This window comes from Martes martes (genome assembly GCF_963455335.1).
Source record: "Martes martes genome assembly, chromosome: 6".
Lineage (NCBI taxonomy): Eukaryota > Metazoa > Chordata > Mammalia > Carnivora > Mustelidae > Martes > Martes martes.
The window spans coordinates 116197540-116205136 of NC_137893.1; positions in this window are offsets into that span (position 1 = coordinate 116197540).

Sequence of the window (7597 nt, forward strand, 5' to 3'; positions counted from 1 at the left end):
CCACCCCCAATAAATAAATAAAATCTAAAAAAGAAAAGACTGGTCAAAGGCTCTGAGGTCAGACTCTCAGGATTCAAGTCCCGGTATTACCACTTCTTCCTTGTGTGACCGTGACCTTGAGCAGGATACATCTATATAGCAGGTGTACAAATGATATCTTTTAACGACATCATAAGGGTATTGTGAGAATAGTAATAGCACATCCATGTGAATGGCTCCCCAAGGGCCTGCCACATACTCAGCATTTGATATGTTGTTTGATATGTTGTTTGGTATTATTAAGACTATTTCATCAACTCTGACTCCAGACTCTAATCTTGTTATCCATTTGTCTCAGTCTCGTTCCTTGATTCCAGCTGCTTATTCCTTGCCTACCTGCCGAATATTTTCTCATGAAGATCCAACCAAAACTTTATTCTCAACCCATCCTAAAACACACCTACAGTACTCCCATCCACTCTTCTCTTTCCCCAAAGGTCTTCCCCTACATCCCTGCCACCGTGCTTCCATTGATGTCAGCACTGATGGGAAACAAAGGACTTGGATTCCTAGTTCAAGAATTCCAAATATCAGAAAGACTTGTTCCTCTCTCTTCCCATAAATTCTCGTAGTTGGAGGGCCCTCCCACCCAGGTTGAGGGAAATGAGGACAGAGCTGTAAAGGGACTTGCCCAAGGTCACCAGCAAGTGGGCAGCAGAAGGAATTCAGCCCTCCTGCTTTTGAGGTGATTCTTCTCCCCCCACCCACCCGTGGCTGTTTCTCTGTGCCACAAAACCACTTTGCCCCAGTTGCCCTAGGGGTCCTGGCAGACTCACAGTTCCCAGGGTTGGGAAGGCGAGGCTGGGGGTCCCCAAGTAGTTCTTGAAACAATTAAAAATCAGACTTCATAAGCCAAGTCTCCTGTTACCCTGAGCTGTGTGTTGGGAAGGGGGCAGGCAGAGTGCGGTGAGCAGGGTGGGGGTGGGGGGGGGTGAGAGAAGCTCCTTTGAGAATTTCTAAGCATTGTGAACAAAGCAAACCCCAAACTCTAGGATGTGAATCATTCTGAGTGTGCTTCTGTTGGCCACCAATGGGTACAAGAAATGTAAATTCTGTAGGGGTTGTGAGTGGTTTCGCCTGTGTTTTTCAGTGTTAGAAATTCCAAGCATGGAGTTTGTGGGTGCCCAAGGAAGCCCTCCATGTCTCTTCCTACAGTCCCCTCTCTCTCAGCCCTGACTGATCTTTGGTAGGTAAGGCAAAAGCTGACAGGTGCTCAGCAGGAGACCACATGCAGGCTTGGGCCCCAGACACCAGAACAGCCATTGGACTCATCACGTTCCTACTTCCTCAGACTATTGAAGTCAGAAAATTCTTGCCATTCCTGAGCTGGTAAGGGAGACTCAGACCCAGTGACCTCCTTTTGTTCCTGCTGGGGGCTGCAGCCCCTCGCCAGTTTCTCCCTCTGTCCGGGACTGACTCCCGCTTCAGCTGCGGTCCCGGTAGGTGGAAGAAAGGGGAGCAGGGAAGAAGCAGCGGGAAGAGTCTACAAGGTGAAAAGAGGGTGGCCACGCTTTCTCCATTCTCCCACCACACCAGGGGAAGGAAATGAAAGGCCCAAAGTAAAGCTGAAGTTTAAAACAATCCCCCGTTCATAGACACAGAAACTGGGATTGAGGTTCTTGTGGGTTGTGAAGGAGGGGGGTTGGGAGGAGGGGCGGGGGAGTTATTGTTTAATGGGGAGAGGTTTTTTGTGGCAGATGATGAAAGGTTTTGGCTATAGATAGTGGTGATGGTTACACAACATTGTGAATTTAGTTTATTTAATGCCACTGAATTGTACCCTCACAAATTGTTAAAATGGTAAATATTATGCTATGTATTTTGCCTCAATAAAAAAAAAACTACAATAATTTTTCTTTTCAAAGCCCCGTTCTCTGCATTTCTTTTGAAACTGACTTCAAATAGACTGGCCTTCAAATCTATGCTGGATTCTTTGCCGGGAGATCATTATACTTTGCTTTAGGCTGGTGGTTCTAGGGAATTATGGATGACAGGAATGACTGAAACTGATTTACTTCTCAAGTGGTTGAGATTCCTTCATCCCTACCCAATAATGTCTATTCAGGAAGAGCTTGTCTTGACCAAAGACAGAAAAATAAAAGAAAATGTACAGGCCACCATCTAGAGTGGGCCTGGTGAAGAAAATCTCCTATGTGAAATCTCAGATTTGGAAAACAAATTGGTGGCTGATGATTTGCCTTACAAAAGACTGATTCACTTAACAAAAGAGTTTACTCAAAGGTTCCTTTAAGAAGTTAGCCCCTTGGTGCATTTAATGATATTATTGGATTAAAAAAAAAAAAGCCATCCGACCATTCAAGGACACTGCACTGTAAATACGTGAATGCATTGTATTGTGTTGTAAGAGTGGGAATAAAAGAGTCAGGACTCTTTGACAAATGGACCATTTTGGCCCAAAGTAACACAAGGGGGTGGGGTGGGAGGGCGGTAAGACGAGTTTTCTTGGCCTAAAATCTGGGCGGCTTTCTGGGAAGGCTTTGGGAGTTTGTGATTTATTTAAGACCGGCTAAGCCCAAGGCCTGCAATGTGTCCATTTTGAGAACTTATGGTCAAAGTTTCTACCTCTGCCCATGCTGACCCCCCCCCATCACCTGCCCTCATCATAAAGGCTCTCAGGTGTGTGAGCACAGCTCTGTCCTGCGATGGCAGGAAAATACCTCTGTTGCCAGAAAGTGGATTCTCTCTGGTGATGAAGAATGATCCTTATTTATGTCTGCATAGGTACATTCTGGGGCCCATAAAGGTTTAATTGTCCCTCTAACTAGTTTTTTTAAAAAACCCACAAAGAGGCTGCCAGCTTTCCCCAGAGTTTAAAACCAACTGAATGCGGTTCTGTGGAAACTGCTTTAAGTGTGTAACTCGCGCCGTGTCCTGGGGCACAAGGCGGGATTGTTTTGGGGAGTCGAAAGACGCGGCTCTTAGGAGGACTTTTAAAGTCAGTTTTTGTGGCTTTGGGCTGCTGCTGACCCTGGCTTGCTCTGCAGAGAGAGAGAGAGAGAGAGAGAGAGAGAGAGAGAAAGTCTCTCTCTCTCACTGGCAGCCTACTTCTGGAAGTTACTGCCAGGGTGCCACTGCCCCCTACTGCCACCTTCCGGTTCAGGGTTGGGGAAAGCTCCGTCACAGGACCCTGAACACCCTTTCTTTTCTCTCAGACATCGTCTTTGAGGGTTTAAAAGACTCCCAGAACAGAGGAGAGGTGGAAAGAGGGGAAACGTGTCTGAGACAAAAAGAGAAAGACAGGCGCTGGTAACTGAAACTGGGTCCAGAGAGACACAGTTTGCCGGGCCTCTCCAGTGTGGGGGGGGAGCAGTAGCTCAGTCTTACGGGTCCTCCATGCAGCTGCACGCCAGTTTGTGCCCATTTGCTCAGGCTACCCTTAGGAACTGTCCATCTACTATGTTCCAGCCACAGTGGTAAATGAAATGCAGACCGTGCCTGTTCTCAGGGAGCCTACAGTCTGGCGGTAGAGTTCCACACTGAATAAAGTTAATTATGCCAACAAGCATATAATTACAAACTGTGGTGAAGGCTATGAAGACAACATAGGAGGTGTTGAGAGAAGCAAATGAGGTTCATAGACATTTCCCTGAGGAGGTTAGACCTTGCAAGGTGGACTTGAAGAATGAGAGGGAGTCAGTGAGGTAGGAGGGGGCTAGAGGAAGGGGAAGGATCCCAGAGGGAAGGGACAGCATGTGCAAAGACCCCAGGGCAGGAAGAAACAAGGACCTCTTAGGTATTGCTGGTAGAGTGAGATGTGGCTAACCAAGCTGGATGTTTAAGCGGCTGCCAGAATCTTCTTTGTCCTCTCTTTGAGCCCCCTTTCCTTAAAAGACTTGTAAAGGGTTCCCCATCCATAACACTTCACTTTGAGCTTCAAAGGGCTATGTCCAGACTGCCCCCAGATTACCGAAACCTTTCTCCTACTCCTCTTTGGTTCCATGAAGAAAACACATTTATCAAAAGACTAAAGCAAATAGTTTTGACGTGCAGTTCTGTACCATACGGGAGGCTATAATGAAGTCAGTCCCGGTTTACATGACTCCAAATGGTTTCATTTAAATGTCCCACCCTGTATTTACACGTCCCTACCACTCTGACTGTTTATCTTCCAGTATAGTCTACTGAACTTGCAAGCTTGGCCTCTGTGTAATTCCGTCTCTTACTTTTTCCATTCCATGGCCTGTCATTTACATTTTTCTTTAGAAATACAAATATTTATTTACAGTATTAGTTTTTACTCTCGCTTAGCCCTATATATTATAGAGTATACCGACTGTGATATGGGTTCTAGTCCTACATTTTTCCATAAACTGGTGGTGACCTTAGCCAAGTCATTTAACCTCACGAGCCTAAGATGATTTGTAAGATGAGATGTTTTTCATTTCCGTTATTTTGTTTTATAAAGTTAGCGGATCCATATTCAGGATTCCTCTTAGATTCTGTACCTCTTACAGTCATCCAGGAGTATTTCTCTTACATTTTTGTCTTTATCAACCCCTCTTTCAGAATGTCTTTGTGGGTAGGACCAACTCTCTGCATAATTGTTTTTGTATGGTAGCGTACCCAGGGTAGTATTTAGCAAATGAAAACAGAGCATACTGTTGGGCTTGGGTTAAAGCTCGCATATGTGGGGAAGTGGTTGAGCAGAACATTCTAGCTGCAGGCCTGAGATTCCCTTGGACTGCTTCTCAGTCTGGGGTGTATGAACCCATAGGGGTATATGGAGGTGTACCAGTGAGTATAGGAAACCCTTCTTTCTGGAACAAGAATTCTACTCAAAGATTTGAGGATAGAAAATTGACTTTAGTATTGAGGCAAATATAGATATGTTGTAAATAGAAGATAAAAATGATATGATTTTTAAAATATTTATTTATTTGAGATATAGAGTGAGAGAGAGCAGGAGTGGGGGGGTGGAGGACAGAGGGAGAGAGAGCAGCAGAATTCCTGCTGAGCGGGGAGCCAGGATGCAGAGCTCCATCCCAGGACCCCAGGATCATGACCTGAGCCCAAAGCAGACACTCAACCGACTGAGCCACCCAGCACCCCAAAATTCAGATGATATTTTAATATAAAAGAACCCAGGGCTGTAAAGCTTGGGGCACACTGCAACGTGAGAGGAAATGGGGCTTTTACTTCTTTCCTTGGGTTGCTCGAGAAACACTCATCTTGTGGGTCTTTTGAGATATGTACACTTTCACAGGGTAAAGGTTTTAACTCAGTCAGGAAGGGCATTCCCGATAAATAGTGGACATGTGTAGAAAATCCAATTTCACCCATTAGGAGAGTTTAAAGAGGGTCCTGAGGTTGAGAGGGAACCAGGCTGAACAAAGGATCCCTTTCCAAAAACAAATCGGTTACACAGTCTTGCTTAGGATCCTGGCTAAAGGCTGGGTTTGAACTGATCCAAACATCTGGAAGATCTCTCATCCTTTCTCTGGCCTCCCGTATTTCTTCTCATTTGTACCCCCAGCTCTGGCACTTACCATACCATTTTATGTCAGTTATATTTTCTTGTTTATACAGCTTCTCAGCTAGAAGACAGAGAGATCGGGTGAATTAAGAAAAAGTATAGGATTGAGCATCAAGTCCTTGCTTGCCAAGTGACTTCTGGTACTCCCAGAAGTCTCTCCAATTCACAGTTCGCTCATCTATTAAATGATGCAAAATAACACCCACCTGGCCTACTGAACAGGTAGGATTTTGTGCAGAGCATATGGATTTGCAATGTAAAAACATTTTGTAAATCATTAAACCAAAATCGGTTACCATTTAACTAAGACCCCAAAGGGAAGGAGGGCATATCTCTTGAATCATCTTTCTATTCCCCTCAACTTTTAACTTTGGCTAGTTGGTTCTGATAACTATTAGTGATAAAGATCATGAAATGCTGTCCCCAGGCTGACCCTGGGAAAACTCCAATTCTGTCTTTCTCTTCCACCCCCATCCTTTACTCCTTTTCTGGCTTCAGTCCCCACCCCTAACCCCACAAGCTCCCACCTGCTATTTCTTCCCACTGCCCCTTCAAGAGAATTTGGGTATTAAGAGGACACTTACAGAGGCTGTGTAACGTATATGAATGAACTGCTGGAGGTAATTTCAGGCATCAGCAGGGGAAGTTTTATGGCAATGCCATTTTCGTGGGCAAATGAATTGGTGTCATTCTGGAAAATTCCACCCAAACAGAACTCTGGGGTTGTCTGTTTGTTTTGAGACCCAACCTAAAAATCTCTCATGTAATAATGAATAATTACATTTTCATGGACCTCTTTGCTGAAGTCAGACAATTATTCTTCCTTCTCAGTTTGGGGTGAAGGCCAGCCTGCACAGTTAACATCTCTGAGGGAAATACCAGGAAAGGTTAGGAGGGGTAATGGGCAGGTTGAATATGTACTGGATTAAGAATACTTCAGCTAAACAGTAACTTTACTAGGCTGTTCCCCTTATATCTGCCTTGACCTCAGGGTAGAGTGGACTTTTTTTTTTTCTTCCTAAGATTTATTTATTTGTTGAAGAGAGAGAGAAAGGGAGCAAGCACAAGCAGGGGGAGTGGCAGGCGGAGGGAGAACCAGGCTGCCTGCTGAGCAAAGTGCCAGACGTGAGACTCAATTCCAGAACCCTGGGATCATGACCTTAACTGAAGCCTGACACTTAACTGAGCCGCCAAGGTGCCCCTAGAGTGGACTTTTTAAAAAAAATTAATTTGACAGAGCGAGAGAGAAACAGAAGCAGCACAGGGAGAGGGAGCAGCACCGGGAGAGGGAGAAGCAGAGGGAGAAAGAGGGAACACCATGCAGGACCAATCCCAGGACATCCAAATGACGACCCAGCCGAAGGCAGACGGTTAACCGGCTGAGCCGCTCAGGCGCCCCTAGAGTAGACTTTCTTTTTTTTTTTTTTTTTTTTTTAAAGATTTTATTTATTTACTTATTTGACAGAGAGAGAGAGAGAGAGAGAGAGATCACAAGTAGGCAGAGAGGCAGGCAGAGAGAGTGAGAGAGGGAAGCAGGCTCCCTGCCAAGCAGAGAGCCCAATGTGGGACTCGATCCCAGGACCCTGAGATCATGACCCGAGCCGAAGGCAGCGGCTTAAACCACTGAGCCACCCAGGCGCCCCTAGAGTAGACTTTCTTAAGCAGAAATGTGTTCAGGGGCCCCCAGCTGGCTCAGTAGGTAGAGCACACATCTCACACACAACTCGATCTCTGGGGCAGTAGTTCAAGCTTCATGTTAGGCATATTGAGGGAGGGAGGAAGAAAGGGAGGCGGGAAGGGGTAAGGGAGGAAGGCAGGAAGGAAGTGTTCTTATGCCTCTTCGTAATTTTCCCTTTCAAAACGCATGAGTTGTGCAAGAAGAATCCACATCCCACACTAACAAGGCAAGGGTTATAATAACTTGATTTCTTACAGGCAATACTTTCATCTTATGTTTTACTTTTTTTGAGCAAGCGTTTGTCGTAAGAGATCAAGTTAGTTAATAAAGAGGGATAGGAGTGTAAGAAGTGGATGCTTCCTTTTCATTTCCAGCCCCCCAAATGC